The 18693-nt window shown below is 39.0% G+C and overlaps 1 protein-coding gene across 6 annotated transcripts in view; it reads right to left on the bottom strand.

The window, feature by feature from the left end:
* Nucleotides 1-18693, bottom strand: part of SCMH1 (Scm polycomb group protein homolog 1) — a 194709-nt gene that overhangs the window by 175853 nt on the left and 163 nt on the right. The window lies entirely within an intron of this gene.

The following is an 18693-nucleotide window of genomic DNA, read 5'->3' as shown; positions in this document are numbered from 1 at the left end:
GAATATCTAGGTCATGTGACTCCAAATCTTGTACTTTTTCCATAGGCCAAACAGTCACCACAGGAGATCACTTATAGGTCACTCATAAAACTGCAAGAACAGACAAAGTCAATTAGATAAAACAAAACAAGGGTGCTATTTAAAGGATCAGATTTCTAAATTTTCAATCAAACCAATTTCAAGGCTAATCCAGTTTTAATGTCCTTCTCTATATACCCTATACACACAGAGCTTCAATGCAGGAGGATCATTACTTGTATTTTTCTAGGACCAATATTTCAAACTTTATTATATATGTCATACTCAACACCCAAGGATAGGTCCCCTAGTGAAGAGAAAATCACACAGCTTGTTCAAGACCAAATAAGAAGCTTCTATGTCTGAAATATGCACCAAATATTGATGACTTTCCCAATTTATCCAGTCAATACTTATTGACTATGTGCTGGTCCCTGGGCTAGGGATATAAGGATGGCTAGGACTTGAACCATGTTAATCTATATGGAGATAGATAAGCAAATACATTATAACAGAATGTAATATGTAGTTATTAAAGGTATGTTAAAGGTGGAGACCAATTCTGTCTAAATGAAATGAAAAGGCTTCACAGAGGAGGTGATTTTTGAACCCAAATTTAGGGAACTCATCTTATTCCAGACAGAGAAGGAAGTTTAGGAAATTCTAACTAAGCAGAGGGAAGTAGAAAAGTACAATACTAAGTAGTAAAAGGGCTTGTGTGATGTTCTGTGGAAAACAATAAATGATCCAAGCATAGGAATACATATCAGGAAGCAGTGACTGAATTAGAAAACTAGGTTAGAATCAGATAAAGATCAAGGAACATATTCTGCAGATTAGAGGTTTTCAAACCTTTTTTTAAAGATCTTCAGGGACTTCCCTGGTGGCGCAGTGGTTAAGAATCCTCCTGCCAATGCAGGGGACACGGGTTCGATCCCTGTTCTGGGAAGATCCCACATGCCGCGGAGCAACTAAGCCCGTGCACCACAACTACTGAGCCTGCGCTCTAGAGCCCGCGAGCCACAACTACTGAAGCCCGCGTGCCTAGAGCCCATGCTCCGCAACAAGAGAATCCACGCAATGAGAAGCCCACGCACCGCAACGAAGAGTAGCCCCCACTCACCGCAACTAGAGAAAGCCCGCGCGCAGCAACGAAGACCCAACGCAGCCAAAAAAAAAAAAAAAAAAAACTATCTTCAAACACATTTTTATGCAAAACATAACAATAATAACTACAGAGCTTATCTGGTAGAAGGACAGTAAGGAAGCAGAGTCTATACATTCTGCCTCACCTTGAGACCCCCTCCCTGGTGTTCCTTCACAGAGATCTAAAGCAGTTTAGTACTCTTATGTACAGTTCTCATCAGCAAATGGTTACCAGCTTGCCATAAGTACAGAAATTGAGAGTAAGCACTTAGAAACTCTGTATTATAATTTAACAGAATAACTTTATATTGTTAAACCTAATAAAATGTTGTGGTTTATACTTAGATTTTTTAAAATGTCAGGTTTCTAACAATTCATTTTTATTATATTTATAAGATTATTAGTCTAAAATGAATGAAAAATACTGCTCCTTCAACATGCATAGTTTAAGAAGCACTGCCCTAAAGGTTTCACAACAGACCAGATTTGTAATTTAGAAAGTCAAAAAGTACCTAGTGGCTGTTTAAAAGGGGAAGACAAATTGGCAAATACAAAAGATAAATAATATGAAAAAACAGAAGATTTAAGATGATATAAGGATTACTCGTGTAAATGTTAAGCATCTGGCAAACAATGAATAAGGATTTTCAAGTTCATAGAAAAGGGACATTTCTTCAAGTCAAGTAAGGCTCGGATAAGTAGATTTTCATAGAAAGACCTTAAGCCATCAATCTCCAGAGCTAAATTCATTAAGTCAATAAATTTTAATATTATTATATAGGTAACATTATTTACTGAAACGCCTACTACATACTTGGTGCCAGGGATACAATGTTGAACATAGGACACGGTCCCTGCCATCATGACAGACATTACTCAGCCAAAAAAACATAAATAGATGATTCATTTAAAACTATTATAAGTACTACAAAGGAAAGTCACATGGTACTATGAAATCACGTTACATAGAGATTAAATAGATTCTGGGAGATGAAGGAAGGATTCCCTGAAGAAGTTATGTCTTAGTTGAAACCCAAAGAATGAGCAGAAAGTAACCAGGCAAAGAAGGGGAAAGAACATTCTAGGCAGAGAGAACAGGCATGTAAGGGGGATGGGGCATGAATAGCCCACAAAACAGAAAAAAAGCAAGTATGACTGATGCACAGAAAGCAAGGAGAAAAGTGACAAGAGGTCAAAAAGGTAGATGGGCTAGTTCATTAAAAGTTCTATAAGCAACAGCACAGATGCATCTTGAGGACATTATGCTCAGTGAAATAAACCAGTCACAAAAGGAAAAATACTGTGTGATTCCACTCATTTGAGAAACTTGGAGTAGTCAAAATCAGAGAGACAGAAAGAACGGTGGGGCAGGGGCTGGAGAGAGGGAGGAATGGGGAGTTATTGTTTAATGGGTACAGAGTTTCAGTTTAGCAGGATGAAAAAAGGTTGTGGAGATGGATGGTGCTGAGGGTTGCACAACAATGTGAATGTACATAATGCCACTGAATTGTACACTTAAACATGGTTAAAACTGTAAATTTTATGTTATGTTAACCAGAGTTGGTTTCTATTGCTTCTATCCAAAGACCCTTATGAGACAGAAATTGGTATGTGGAAGAGGGGTGGTATAAATGAGTCCCTAAGATGTAGAACTGACTGGATCAAGGTTGGGAACAGCACAGTGCAGACCTCTATCTCATGCTGAGGTTGGCCACCCTTATGCAGTAGGAGATGGCTTATCAAACTGTGGTCTTCTACCAGGACTCACCACTACCAAGGCACACTGCAAAAACAAGACGTGGTAGGGAAAACACAGGATGTACTGGCTATGCAGACAGACTTCAATCAGTTCCTATAAAAAACAAACTGCTTAATATGAAATAGGGGAGATATTAAAAATATTTATAACCTGTCAGATCATACCAGTGCATAATGGAGAGTATCAGTCTTGAGTTAAACTGGTCAATCTGAAAGTACTGGGAAGAAAATATCACTTTTGTAAAAAAAAAAAAAAAAGATTCCTTCTGCCTAGAGCCTGCACACAAGCCTTGCTGAGTTCGGAAACTACCCCGGGCTAAAATAAAAATGGTACAAACAAAGGCAGAAAGGTAGGACCTACAGCTATGGAAACATAAGAGAGTTCTCTTGAATTCCCTAGGGTCCCCCCAAGCACCTCTGTTATGCATTCCTCGCCTGATAAAGCTAGGATACAATCCAGAAGCAAGGATCAGATTAATACCTTCCTTCCCTAGGCCCTGTTTCAAAATAAGTGAGGCAATAAATTCCTTTTTTTTCCCCTTTGGCTGCAATCCATTTATGTTGGATTTCTGCCCTTTAAAACCAAAAAGTGTTAATACACTACCAATATTTTAAAATGCACTGTTTTTTTCAAAAGCATCACCAGGGCACTACCCCAAATCTACAGAAACGATCTCCAGGTCAGGGTATCTGTTATTTCTTAATAAGTGTTCCAGATGATCAGGCAAATTGGGGAAATACTAGTTTAGGCTAAAGTTTAACACTCAACAAAAGTCTAGTTGTCTCCTTCTACACTGTATCAAACAATAGTTGTTATTTCCCAGTAACACAGAGGAAGGATATTATAACAATATTTATTTAGAACATACTATGAGCCCACCACTGTACCAGAATCCACCATGGTATACTGTGGGCACTAAAAGTTTAAGATGCTGCCTTGCCTTCCAGGATCTTGTGTTCTTTAATCTGTAGAAAAGACAAGACCTACAAATACATCGGGGACTGCTGAACCTGTCTGATCAACAGAATGATCTAAGGATCTTTTCGGTAGATTAGAGGTGGCAGACATGGGATTTAAACCCCTATCCATCAGACAACAAAGTTACTTCCAAAATGTGTTCAGTGCAAAATACAGTTCCTTCTCAATATAAGGTATAGGAGCACACAAAGAAAAAATTAGGTATAATGAATACAGTCCATTAATTCAAATTTGGATATAACTAGTATGTATTAAGTACTTATTATTTTAACATTTACTGTATTAAGCACCTAAATACAGGTTTTCACTAATAACTAATAATCAGAAACGAATTAGTAGATTGCCTGAACTGACATTTCTCTTTCAGATAATGATTAATTTAAATGCCATCATTAGGGAACTTAACATATTAAAAGAATAAAGAAGTCAATAAAAACATTACTTTTTACCAAATTCAACTAGCTGTTCTCAAGAAGGCAACTTTGACACCTAACTGTCAAGGTCAGCATTAAAAAAATCTATTTATTGTTAAGGCAGTTAATAGAATTCAGCCCAAATAAGCAATCCTTGCTTATTCATTAAGTAAAGTTGCATTAAATAATTAAGTGGAGGTGTTGTGGAAATAAGAGCATTAAGAGTTGGGGAGTCTGGAGAGTAAGTTCTGGATCAATAAAGAAGCAAGAGAATTGCTAGCTCTACTGGTATCTGTTAGTATTATTTTCTAAGCTTTCTATAGAGACAGGACATCTAAAGTCATTAAATAATTATTTACAGAATATATCCTTTGAAGATAAATTTCTGTGAGTGGTTTCCCTTAAATGTAGGCACAACTATAATTGATGAGGAAGATACACTTAGTGAAAGAACTGTAAACTCTGATTAAGCGATTTCTCAAGAAGTTTTTTCTTAAAACTAAGTCCAGGACTTTTAAATTGATCTCACTCCAAGAATCACACTAATCTTATAAAGCATTTTTAGAAAAAATAACTATCCAACTCACACTCATATACAGTGAAAATAGGTATTAGCACCTTTTTATAGTGTCACACAAACAGATCAAATAAAATAACATTCCTATGTGAACTGAATCATTTTTGCTCACAAGCCAGCATGGGTACTTAGCCACAATCCCTACAAATAAGTGTTCTGTGTTTTCAATTAACGAGCAATATTATGTAGTAAGAATTTTTTTTACATTTGTGTGAGTCCTTTCTGTTGACTAGCACTTGGCCTATTTCTGTCATCTGTATGTATAAGACACTGAGATAGAAAAGATTTATATGGCACGCACCTAGCATACACATGTAGCACATGCATCAATCAACAGACTGCAGTTTGTTGGTCCCATCAAATGAGTCAACCAAATTGGGAACATTTTATGAAGAAATGTGTTTAAATTCCAAAGAAATAGCATATAAAATTATTTTAACTTTATTATTACTTACAAAAAATAAGCTTTTATTTTAGAACAATTTTAGATTTATAGGAAGCCTGCAAAGATAGTTCAGAGTTCCCATATACTCTGCACAGTTTCCCCTATTATTAGCATCTTACATTAGCATGGTACATCTGTTATAATTAATGAACCAATACTGATACACTATTAACTGAAGTCCACACTTCATTTAGACTTCCTTAGTTTCCACTTAATATCCTTTTTCTGTTTCAGGATCCCATTACCGTTCCCAGGATAACACATTACATTTCGTAGTCATGTCTTCTTAGGCTCTTTTTGGCTGACCTTCCTTGCTTGATGACCTTGATAGTTTTGAGGAATACTGTTCAGGTATTTTGCAGAATGTCCCTCAATTGGGATTTGTCTAACGTTTTTCTCATGATTAGACTAGAGTTATAGGTTTTGGGGAGGAAGACCACAGAGGTAAAGTTATAATAACTTTTTATCCCAACTATCACCTGGATAGTAAGCTCACTGAGGGAAGGAATCTTATCTTATTCTCATCTTTGTATCCTTAGTACATAGCTGGCAAATATCTGTTGGTTAAGGAGGCAGTGGATGTACACCAAGGGTTGAGGGGGTACAGAAACTTTGCTATTTATTTATTTATTTATTTTTTGGGGCTGCATCGGGTCTTGGTTGCAGCACGTGGGATCTTCATTGCAGCATGTGCGATCTTTCGTTGTGGCGCGTGGGCTTCTCTCTAGTTGCAGTGCATGGGCTCCAGAGTGTGTCTGTAATTTGCAGCACGCAGGCTCAGTAGTTGTGGTGCACGGGCTTAGTTGCCCCGCGGCATGTGGGATCTTAGTTCCCCGACCAGGGATTGAACCCACGTCCCTTGCATTGGAAGGCGGATTCTTAACCACTGGACCACCAGGGAAGTCCCTGCAATTTATTAAAATATGAGCACTAACCCTAACAAGGAAATTGTTCATAAGTTTGCTCAAATTAAAAATAAGAATGACTGATTCACTAAAGTGTTTCATTCTTCTATTCAGGGATCCTTCTAGTCTACCTATTGTGGTGGAACAGGATATATTCAGCTAAAAAACAAGGTAATTCTTAAGGTAAACCTTGCCTCTTGTACTGATGAAGCCTCAGAGATATATAACACTGCTTGTGGGAAGTATACATGGTAAAATGGAAAGATGCATTAGGGCTGAAGTCAGGATGGTCTGGGTTTGAAACTGAGTCCAATAAATTGTATAATGTTGGCCAGATATCTTTGAGTCTTAGTTACTTTACATATACAATGGCGCTAATAATATTTATATGAGGGTGGGTGAGATCAACACATGTTTGCATTTTGCAGTGTGTCTGACAGACACTTAAGTTTATTCCCTTTCTAAGCATGGTTTGTTACACAGAATAGGTATGCTTTAAATACATTCTGGAATAAGGCAGGATATACATAAACAAACACAGATGATGATGGCTGTTACTTTTACACTGGATGAATAAACTGTGAAACGATTCATGTGCATGTATGTTTTTACGTAGTTAACACTTGCCTGATATACAGCAGCCACTCAAATGTTCGATGATTCTTCCATCAGATTTCTTGGACCGAGTGTCAAGAGAATCAATTCCAGTTTTCATGACCCTGGACAAACCATGTCCCTCCTTTAGGCGTCATTTTCTTCACTGAATAGTTGACCTACTAGTCACAGAGCTTGAGAGTTGGAAGAAATCTTAGAGATCACCTACTGCACCCCCTTGCCTAAATCATAAAGCCTGTGAGTGGCAGACTAGGACATGAGTGGGGACTCCTAACCACCAAGCCTTAATTCTTTCCACATACCACGGTACTTATAAGGTATCTTTCACCTTCCCGTGTATGAAATATTGGAAATTGAACTACTGATCTTTAGAATATCACTCAATTCTGAAAATCCACTACATCAACATAGCTTAAGTTCTATCTTTATTAAAACCAGAAGATACAGAAGAATAAACAAAATTTTCAGTATTAGTCCTAGTTTTAGAGAAACTACGATATAGACAGCAGAGGATGAAAATCCTTTCAGCTGTGTTGATATATCAAATACTTAAATAGAGAGAGGATCTATTCTGAATAGTCTCCCTGACTCCATCTTCTTCATTATTAAATGGAATTATAATCATTGGTCCACTGAACTGGTGGACTGAATCACTACTATTCTGAGATACCCACATCTCTATCATCTTGGTATCCCTTACTGTAACTGAGAGCACAATGATTTTTTTTTTAATCCAATGGTCTCTTTGTAGTATTCCTACTTTATCTCCGTAGGGCCTTGCACACTGCTGACTATTCCTTTCTTTTTGAAACTTACTGCTGTTCCTTTGGCATTCAAAACACCGGTTTCCCCTGATTTTGCTTATAATGTAGTGATCCAGAGAATAGCTTACTGGCCAAGAGCAGAGACTCTGGACCTAGATCGCTGGAGTTCAAATCCTGGTTCCACCATCTGCTAGTCCTGTGACCTTGGACAGGTTACTTAACTGTTACGTGCCTGTTTCCCCATCTGGGAGGATTACATGAGTTTACAGGTACATAAAATGCATAGTAAATGCTATACAGATATTTGCTGTTTTTGTTCTCCTCCTTAGTCTCTTCCTCTGCTACATTTCTGTGACCTCCACATATTCCACCTGGGGGATTCCATCCATGCAAAGGGGTCTTTACTTCTGTCTATGTGGAAGGCCTTCTTCTCTTCATTCTATCTAGTGAATTCCTTCCCAACATTTGAGATCCAGTTTAAATGTCATTCTCTCTCTCTCTCTCTGAAGCTTTTCCAAAGACCATCTCTCTCCTTCTGCCTTGGTAGTCAATTGTTCCTGCCCTTGTGTTCCCATATTACTTTGAATATATTTCAATGAGAGCCCTTGTTACATTAGATTGAATGATGTTGAGCCATTTGAAGTTGCCTATATTAGACCATTTCAGACCTGTAGAAAACAGTTACATGATTCATTCTAATAACATCTCTTTATATTTCTGCTGCTCCTTCCCTCCCTGCATTAAACTCATAACAAGAACTACATGCTATTATTCTTTAAAAATACATATATAATACAATGTTTCAGATATATAAAGAATAATGAATGGACACCCATATATCCACAGCTTAGTTGAAAAAATATTTACCAATACAAGTTAAGGCTCCTGTGTGCTCTTCCCAGCAGTATTACTGGTCTTTTCTCCCCACCTTACCCTTCAGAGATACCCACTATCCTTACTTTGATATTTATCATTACCATGCATTTATTTAAACATTTATTATGTAAGTATGCTTCCCTAAATAATACATGAATGTTGGGCTTTATACAATATAAATGTGTTCTGCCATTTGCTTTATTTACTTAACTTTTTACTTGTGAGATTCACCCAAGTTACTATATAGATCTAGTTCATTCATTTTCATTATTGTATGGGATTCCATTAGGTAAATATACTACAATATTTTCTTTCTTTTATAAATAGACATTTGGACTAGTTTGAACTTTCTGCTATAAAAATGTTGCATAAATATTTATACATGCATAGGAGAGTTTCTAAAGGGTATCTGCCTAGGAGTGGAATTGCTGGATTGTAGGTTATGTGCGTTTTAGTTTTAACAGATATTGCCAAATTTTTCTTCACTATGGTTGTGCAATTTCTATTTCCATCAACAGTGTCCAAGAGCTCCCTTAACTCTACATTCCCACCATTATTTGGTATTATCAGATTTCTTAATTTTTGCCAATCTAATAGGTATGAAATGACATCTCATTAGAACTTTAATTTTCCTACAGGAACTAATTACCAGCGAATGGCTAATAAACTTTTAGGTTGCCTCTTTTATACCTTGTCATTCTTCTATTGATTTGTCTTTTTCTAACCTATTTGTAGGAATCCCTAGTTAATACAGACAGTAATATTTAGCTGTTATATGTACCATAAATATATTCTTTAACTCTGTGGCCTATCTGTGCATTTTTAAAATTATGGCATTCACCTTGGTCACTGTACAGAGCTGGAAGACAGAGTGGTGGAAATCACTGCCATGGAACAGAATAAAGAAAAAAGAATGAAGAAATGAGGACAGTTTAAGAGACCTCTGGGACAACGTCAAATGCACCAACATTTGCATTATAGGAGTCCTAGGAGGAGAAAAGGGAGAGAAAGAGCCTGATAAAATATTTGAAGGGATAACAGCTGAAAACTTCCCTAACATGGGAAAGGAAACAGTCACCCAAGTCCAGGAAGCGCAGAGTCCCATACAGAATTAACCCAAGGAGGAACACTCTGAGACACATAGTAATCAAATAGACAAAAATTAAAGACAAGGAGAAAATATTAAAAGCAACAAGGGAAAAGCAACAAATAACATACAAGGCAATCCTCATAAGATTATCAGCTGATTTTTCAGCAGAAACTCTGCAGTTCAGAAGGAAGTGGCACAATATATTTAAAGTGATGAAAGGGAAAAACCTACAACCAAGAATACTCTACTCAGCAAGGCTCTCATTCAGATTTGACAGAGAAATCAGAAGCTTTACAGACAAACAAAAGCTAAAATATTTCAGCACCACCAAACCAGCATTACAACAAATACTAAAGGAACTTCTCTAAGCAGAAAAGGCCACAACTAGAAACAATAAAATTATGAAAATGGGAAAGCTCACCGGCAAAGGCAAACATACAGGATAGGTAGGAAATCGTCCACACACAAATATGATATCAAAACCAGTAACTGTGACAGGAGGAGGGTACAAATGCAGGATATTTGAAATGCATTTGAAATTAAGAGATCAGCAACTTAAAACAATCATGTATACATATAGACTGCTGTATTAAAACCTCATGGTAACCACAAATGAAAAATCTGTAATAGATATACACACAAAAAAGAAAGGAATCCAAACACAACGCTAAAGATAGTCATCAAATCACAAGAGAAGAGAACAAAAGAGGAAAGGAAGAAAAAAGACCTACAAAACCAAACTAAAACAATTAAGAAAATGGCAATAAGAACACACATATCTATAACTACCTTAAATGTAAACAGATTAAATGTTCCAACCAAAAGATACAGACTGGCCAAATGGATACAAAAACAAGACCCATATATATGCTGTCTACAAGAGACCCACTTCAGACCTAGGGACACATACAGGCTCAAAGTGAGGGGGTGGAAAAAGATATTCCATGTAAATGGAAATCAAAAGAAAGCTGGAGTAGCAATACTCATATCAGACAAATAGACTTTAAAATAAAAACTGCTACAAGAGACAAAGAAGAACACTACATAATGATCAATGGATCAATCCAAGAAGAAGATACAACAATTGTAAATATATATGCACCCAACACAGGAGCACCTCAATATACTATATAAGGCAAATATTAACAGACATAAAAGGAAAGTTGACAGTAATACAATAACAGTGGGGGACTTTAACACTACACTTACATCAATGGACAGATCATCCAGACAGAAAATCAATAAGGAAACACAGGACTTAAATGACACATTAGACCAGGTGGACTTAATGGATATTTATAGAGCATTCCATCCAAAAGCAGCCAAATACAGATTCTCTTCAAGTGCACATGGAACTTTCTCCAGAATAGATCACATGCTAGGCCACAAAGGAAGTCTCAGTAAATTTAAGAAAACTGAAATCATATCAAGCATCTTTTACAACTACAGCTCTATGAGATTAGAAATCAACTACAAGAAAAAAAATGCAAAAAACACAAACACGTGGAGGCTAAACAATATGTTACTAAACAACCAATGGATCATTGAAGAAACCAAAGAGGAAATCAAAAAATACCTAGAGACACATGAAAATGAAAACATGACAATCCAAAGCCTATGGGACATGGCCAAAGCAGTTCTAAGAGGGAAGTTTAGAGTGATACAAGCTTACCTCGGGAAATAAGAAAATCTCAAATAAAGAACCTAACCTTACACCTAAAGCAACTAGAGAAAAAAGAACAAACAGGGCTTCCCTGGTGGCGCAGTGGTTGAGAATCTGCCTGCTAATGCAGGAGACACGGGTTCGAGCCCTGGTCTGGGAAGATCCCACATGCCGCGGAGCAACTGGGGCCGTGAGCCACAACTATTGAGCCTGCGCGTCTGGAGCCTGTGCTCCGCAACAACAGAGGCCACGATAGTGAGAGGCCCGCGCACCGCGATGAAGAGTGGCCCCCGCTCGCCGCAACTAGAGAAAGCCCTCGCACAGAAACGAAGACCCAACACAGCCAAAAAATAAATAAATTAATTTAAAAAAAGAACAAACAAAACCCAAAGTTAGTAGAAGGAAAAAAATCATAAAAATCAGAGCAGAAATAGAGATGAAGAAAACAGTAGAAAAGATCAATGAAACGAAAAGCTGGTTCCTTGAAATGATAAACAAAATTGATAAACCTTTAGCCAGACTCATCAAGAAAAAAAGGGAGAGGGCCCAAACAATAAAATTAGGAATGAAAAAGGAGAAGTTACAAATGACACCACTGAAATACAAAGGACCATAAGAGACTACTACAGGAAACTATATGCCAATAAAATGGACAACCTAGAAGAAATGGACAAATTCTTAGGAAGATACAATCTCCCAAGACTGAACCAGCAAGAAATAGAAAATATGAACAGACCAATTACAAGCACTGAAATTTAATCTGTGATTTAAAAACTCCCAACAAACAAAAGTCCAGGACCAGATGGCTTCACAGGTGAATTCCATCTTTGTCACTGTACACAGCACAGTGTCTGCCAGTTAGCAGACATTAATAAATATTTGTTGAATGAATGAATGAAAAACTGAAAAAACACACATAAAAAAAATTAGACAATGTTTTAAGCTCTTATTTTGGAATTGTGACCCTCTATGCCTATTAGGTTTTATAAACTTTTATATTTAAAGAAATAAATTTAATTTAGCTTGGAGACTTTCTGGCAGTCCCTTGAGATAACTGGAGATAAGACAGAGCACCAAAAAATCAGGACTGGAAGTCCAAAGTTTTAAATCACCTAAGACAAACAGCTGTCTGCTCTCTTCTTAAATATCTCCAAGAACAAGTATGCTTGCTCTCATGTTTTCTATTATACTTTGCAGAACATAATGACTAAAACAGCCTCTAGTTCCACCATGTTTGAATGCCCCAGAGGAAAGTCTACAAAAGTGAGTGTAAAGCAATTCTACTACATAAGAAAACACTTAGAAATGTGCCCATAATACATCAATGAACAATAGACATAGTGATTAAAATGAATATACAATATGTATACGCTTCAATTTTAAAAGCTAACAATGGTAACAACTATAGTAAATACAGAGGGGAAAATAATGCATCAGCCTTTATATGATTTAAAATGGAAGGAAATTAATATATGACTACTTACAACAGAACCAGCAGGAGGTTCAGACAGCACAGTCTTAAAAAGGAAGTCATAGGAAGCAATGAGTCATTCTGGACAAAACACAGAATCTGTAGTAAGAAGACCTGGTTTTAAGTTGTCATTCTGACATTTACTAGCTATTTGGCATTGGGCACATCATTTGATCCACCTACACCTCAGTTCCTTATCAGTAAATAGAGTTTATAATGATTTGGCATCCTCTCTAACAGGGTTATTGTATGTTTCAAATTAAATAGAAAAATGTGTGACATACTTCAATAATATGCAATTGTAATCACCTATCCTTCTTCATCTTCCCATCTCCCCAGTGGCAGCAATCTGTATAACTGTGTGATTTTTTTTCCAGCAGGGCTCAGTAGAGCTAGTATAGGCAAGAAGAGAGAGATTAGTTCGGGATTTTGCCCAGACAGGGACAGAAGGACAAAAGAGCAAGGGAATAAAAGATAATGATAAGAGAGTGAATGAAATAGCAAGAGACTAAGAAAATTAAGCTGGATAGGGAAGGAAGTGAAGACAGGCCTTGGTGGGGTCAAAGAAAAGATCTAGTAGATCCTCAAAGGTCAGGCAGGAGAAGAAATTTTGAACAAATCTGCATGTCTTCATTTATAATTTCAGAGGTGGGCCATCTTTGCGTGAGAACAAAGCTCATGGTGTGACTATGGGAGCTCATTAGCTAAAAAGATGATCACTTCAGTTGAAGAGGTCAATGTGTTGAAGAAACGATCATCCATGTGAATACTGAAGTCACTCAGGGTAAGGCCAAAAATTGAGATGGAAAGGAAGACTGTGTGTGCTAGGTCCTAAATGATAGAGAAGATCTATTATATTAGAAGACAAGAGTGGCATAGCCCTTGTGCCAGAGAGCACAGGGATTTTAAGAACGCAGAGAAGCAGAGGTCTGGAAATGTGTGAAATAGTGGTGCATAAAAAATTACAGTCATCCTTATCTCTCTCCTTTTGCAAGGAGTGGTCTGGGAGAATGAGCTGCACCCATTCAGAAGGGGTAGAGTAAGCGATCTTACTCCCCTGGCTTCCATTTAAGGCCAGAACACACATTAAAACATCCCATAAAATGGTTAACAGTGTAGAAAACAGGAGTTTCAGAGAACAAGTGGAAAGGTTTGAAAGGAAGAAAAAAAAGCAAGATTGGGAAAGAGGAAGAGGAAGCCGAGTCAGCACAGGAATAACAGTACAGAAGACAGATGATTGGAGGAGCTGGGACAAAGGTAACAGAGGATAAGACTTGCTGGGTTTATATGGCCAAAGGTTATCAAAATAATTAGTTCTAGCAGTTCCCTGATAGCTAGGGAGTTAGCACTAAGGCCTTGACAATGGTTTGGTTAAATTCCCTCATTTACAGATTGCGGGGGGGGGGGGTGGGGGCAACATCTGAGTATCTAGTATGTACTTATTCACATTATGTAAAGTGTTAAGCCCTAGACCTATACCTTCCCTCATTTTACAAATGAGGGAACTGAGGATCACAGAAGCAAAGTGACCAGCCCTGGGTTGTATTATTAATATTCAGTGACACTGAGGACCCAGGCTTCTTTTTCAAATCTAAATCAGTATGGCAGTATAAGAAAGAAATTGAAATTAGAACATCTTTAGTCACTTTCTACCAGTGAGATCTTGTATGTTTCTTTTAACTCCACTAAGCCTATCTACCAAACAAGGTTATTGCAAAGATTAAGCTACAACTCCAAAATAAATCCCAGTAGTTATTTTAACTGAAAACTGGTCTACATAGGAACTTATTTTCAAATGTGAATTTCTTACTTGATTTATTTCAAACACAAATCCAAAGTTTCTAAATTAATGCTTATAGATTTTACAGATAGGAAACTGAGGTAGAAAGGGAGGATGTACAATCTATGGCTCCCTCGTATATCTAGAATCAAGTCTAAACTCCAAAGTTTCAGGTCTTTAATACTATGGCCCCAGCCCACCTCTCTAGCCACATCTCTCACTACTGACTTACACAAATACAATACTAGACCTCTGGCAACTATCAATTTTTAAAAACATATCCTATAATTTCCCCATTTTGGAGCTCTACCTAAATTATTTAATCTATTTAAATTTGTTCTCCAAGGCTCAAATAAAATTCACCTTGAGTGTAAAGCCTAACCTTGTTCCAATTGTTGAGAAATGATGGCTCCACCCTCTGAACTCCTATATCACTTTGCTTTACCTCCCTTAGAGTACTTATTGCCTTACAATTTAGGTAAGCATGAAAAAATTTCATTTCTGCCATCAGAGCTTAAGTCCCTTAAAGGTAGTTGGAAGAGAACTAACATTTACTTTGCATCTCTGAAGTGCCAGTTGCTTTTCTAGTGTGTATATATACACACACACACACACACACACACATTATTTCATGTAACCTTTGTGACACTCCATGAAGTAGAAATCTATTTTTTACACATAAGGACACTGAAAGTCACAGAGGTTAAACAATTTGCTTATAGTCCTAAGGCTAGCAAGTGACAGAGCCTATATTTGAATCCATCTTTCTAACCCAAAGCCCAGGCTCTTGCCACTATACTCTTCCCAGAAACCATGAGTATATCCTCACTACTGATTGCTTCCTATCTATCCACTGACCATCAGGGAAAAAAACCACCATGGACTTCATCATTAAGTATCAGCAGAAAGGATTTGATGTAGGATATCTGCCCTCTTACTTTCCAAGAGTTAGAAGAGACTCTTCAGAGCCAATAGAATGACTAATATGAGACCTGAATAAAGATGAAGAGATCAGAATCCTGCTTCTAGGAAGGAAAAGTCAAAAACCATTACTTTTCTATTCTTGTGTTTAAAAATTCCTCCTCCTCTGAGGTTTCCACCACCTGGCTATATCACTCCTTACCCCTCCTCCTCATCTGTCATCTACCACCCTCCAGATTAATCCCCTATATTCACTGCACCTGGGTCACAATCCCTCTCTCTTCCCTGCGTCCTAGCATCCTAAATCATTTCACTATCCATGCAGAAGACTCGTTCAATACAATAGCCTCGCAGTTCCTTGTCATACTCAGCTTCACCTGACCTTCACCTCTGCTGTACTTCAGCATCTCACACACAGAGACCTAGCTGTCACCTAGAAGAGCTCCACATCAGACAATTTAACTCTAATATTCCACTTTCTGACCACAACCTTTTTTTTTCTATCTTACTTCTACATTTGCTCATTGACCTAACTCAAGAAATCACAGAACCTCTAAGTCCCAAACTGAAATCATTATCCAGTGTTTCCTGTCTCAGTTAATGTCACCATCATCCCCCAAGTCACCCAAACCAAAAACATGAGCATCACCCTGGACTCCTCACCCTCTGATCTACACACCCAATCAATCATAAAGCCTCACAGATTCTCTCAACTTCATCCCTCTCTCCTCATCCCTATAACCACATTTTAAAAATGTTATTCAAGCATATCTATAAAAACCTTTCAGTGATAAAAAAAAATCACCCACTGAATTCATTTCAAGATACTTATGCATACAGGGTCTACCATGACATGGCCTCGGACTGTATTTCTGGCCTCACAACTTACCACTTAACATCTTCATTGTTATTTCTTAGCAGTCCCAAACTGCTTGTGGTTCTCTAGGCAAGCCATTCCTTTTCTCACACTGATGCTTTTACTCAAGCTATTCTCTCTGTCTGAAGCACATTTTTTACTCATCTTTGCCTGACTTACTTCTACGTACCATTTAAGACTTGGGTCAGGTGTCATCTCTTCCTCAAGCCTTCCCTCAAGTCCCGGGCTAGTCTAAGCACCCTCCCCTTGATGCAACCACAGCATCACAGGCATAGCTCTCACCTTTTATCCTGAGATGACCTATTTCAGCATCTAATTTACCAACTTCACAAGGATTGGAAATGCATCTTATTCATCTCTGTCTACCCAGCTAAACATAGTACATAGCACAGTGCCTGACACATAGTAGACACACTAAGTATAGAGTAAAGGTTAGAAGATGTTGAGTTTACATTTTCAGTGGGATGTTCACACCAGTGCTTTCTCACAGTTTTTTAGTATTTCCTACCATTAACTCCAAGTCCTTTGAAGGGAAGGAACCAGAGCTTTTCCTGAGTCTGCACAGTTCTGTAAAGAATGATGCTATACAAAGTTTTACCCAACTTACATAAAAGGGAAACAGCATTTGCACAAACATAAAAGAGATCAAAACTTGACGTGTGCTAGGAACTTCAAAACCACTGACCAATTGAAAAAATGAAGATATAAGAACAAAGATAAAGAACTAATTCTGACCGCTGTGTTGTCTATGTTATGTGCTTGTCTATGTTATAAAAACAGTGAAATTTTGCTTAGAATATAAACAGCATCCTGGATATAAGAGCTTGGCACTTTATCTACAAGGTCATCACATCTCTGCTAAGCTTAAAAAATTACTAACCTGCAGGGTTGCTTAGGCAGGGGTTTAAGTTGTTGGTAAAGACACTATTTAAAAACTTAACCCCACAAACCAAGGCTCAGTGATGAAAAAGCAAGTAAAAAATAATGCTGGTATATGAGCAACAACAAAAAAATGTTCTTTTCATAGTAATTTTGGGCCTTGTGTTGGCAGTTAGAAAGAGAGCAAAGAGTTCAATGTAATAAAGCATTTCCCTCTCCAACTAAATATTAAATTGCAGTCTGGCATCAAACTAGGGATGCCAGACTCAATTCTTTCCCAGTGTAAAAAATAATAAGCTCTTCTATTTGCATGGTGCATTCCAATCGATATACATTTGCTCATTTGATAAAGTGTTTATAGACATTTTTTAAAATGAGGGAAAACCCCAAATTTTCCACAAAATAATAACTCTTTTAGTTGGTTTAAACAAACAGGACTAGATTTTTTTAAGTTCAAAACACGGCACAGAAGTGAGAAACGGAATAGAGTACTTTATATTTAAGCAGGTCAATCCTTGGGGCCAACAGAGCTTCTTGCAGAAACTTAATAGGTTTTGGGTTTCCTTGGGAAGAGATCGGTTTCCCATCACTGGAGGAGATGTTCAGACTGGTCAAATTATTAGGGTAGAATTTGGGATTTTCAAAGCTACTTTGGTATGGGATGAGGGAAAGGGACCCTAGATGACTTTTAAATTCCCTTCCAGTCTGGAGATGTTTTGGGGTTCACCTATCTCCTGGAAACCCCTTTTCATTCCTCCGGGGCTGGCCCACAGCTGTGCCCACGTGTCCAGCCCTCCTGGCCGCTGGCTCACCTCGGTGCCCAGCGGCTCCCGCCCCCGTCGGAGGTTGGAAACCTGCTTTCCGCGCCCGTTTCCGGCGGCACACGTGAGTTGTCCCGGCGAAGCTCCCGCCGCCGGAGCCAGCCCGGAGGACCGCTGCTGACAGCTCCCCGCCCTTCGCACCCCCGACCCTCGGATGGGCCACGCTGTCCGCCGACCTCGGTCCTCGCCCGCCCCGAACCGGATCCGGCCGGCGAGGATCCACAGGCATCTCTCAGCTCTCCTGTCCGAGCAGACTGACAGCCCCTCCGACTCCCGGCCCTCGGCCCAAAGCCAACACTCTCCGGCCGACCCAGCGCCGCCGGCCAGGACAGAGCGACCGCCGTTCGGACCGCCCGCGATGCGGACCCTCCAGAGGGTCCCCGCCCCCCTGTGTCCTTGAGTTTCCCTCGCGGGGCCCCCGGGGCGCCTCTACTGAGTCAGGGCCGCGGGCCGGACACTGGGCCCCGCTGGCCCGGCCGCGTAAGCAGAACGAGCCGCCGGAGCTCCGGGCCCAAGAACACGGCCGGGGACGGCCGCGCTCGGACCCCAGACAGGCCGACCGGCCGGGACACACAGACGAACAGTCGGGCCCGAGGGGCGGGGGCAGCGGCCGGGCCGGTCCTGGCGCCTCCTTCTCGCCCGGGGCGGCCCCTGGCGGCCCAGCCCCTCAGGGCGCGGGCTTTCCTGGAGAGCGG

This window comes from Balaenoptera borealis (assembly GCF_965194805.1).
Source record: "Balaenoptera borealis genome assembly, chromosome: 1".
NCBI classification, from domain to species: Eukaryota; Metazoa; Chordata; class Mammalia; order Artiodactyla; family Balaenopteridae; genus Balaenoptera; species Balaenoptera borealis.
This window is presented reverse-complemented; position numbering and strand designations above follow the sequence as displayed.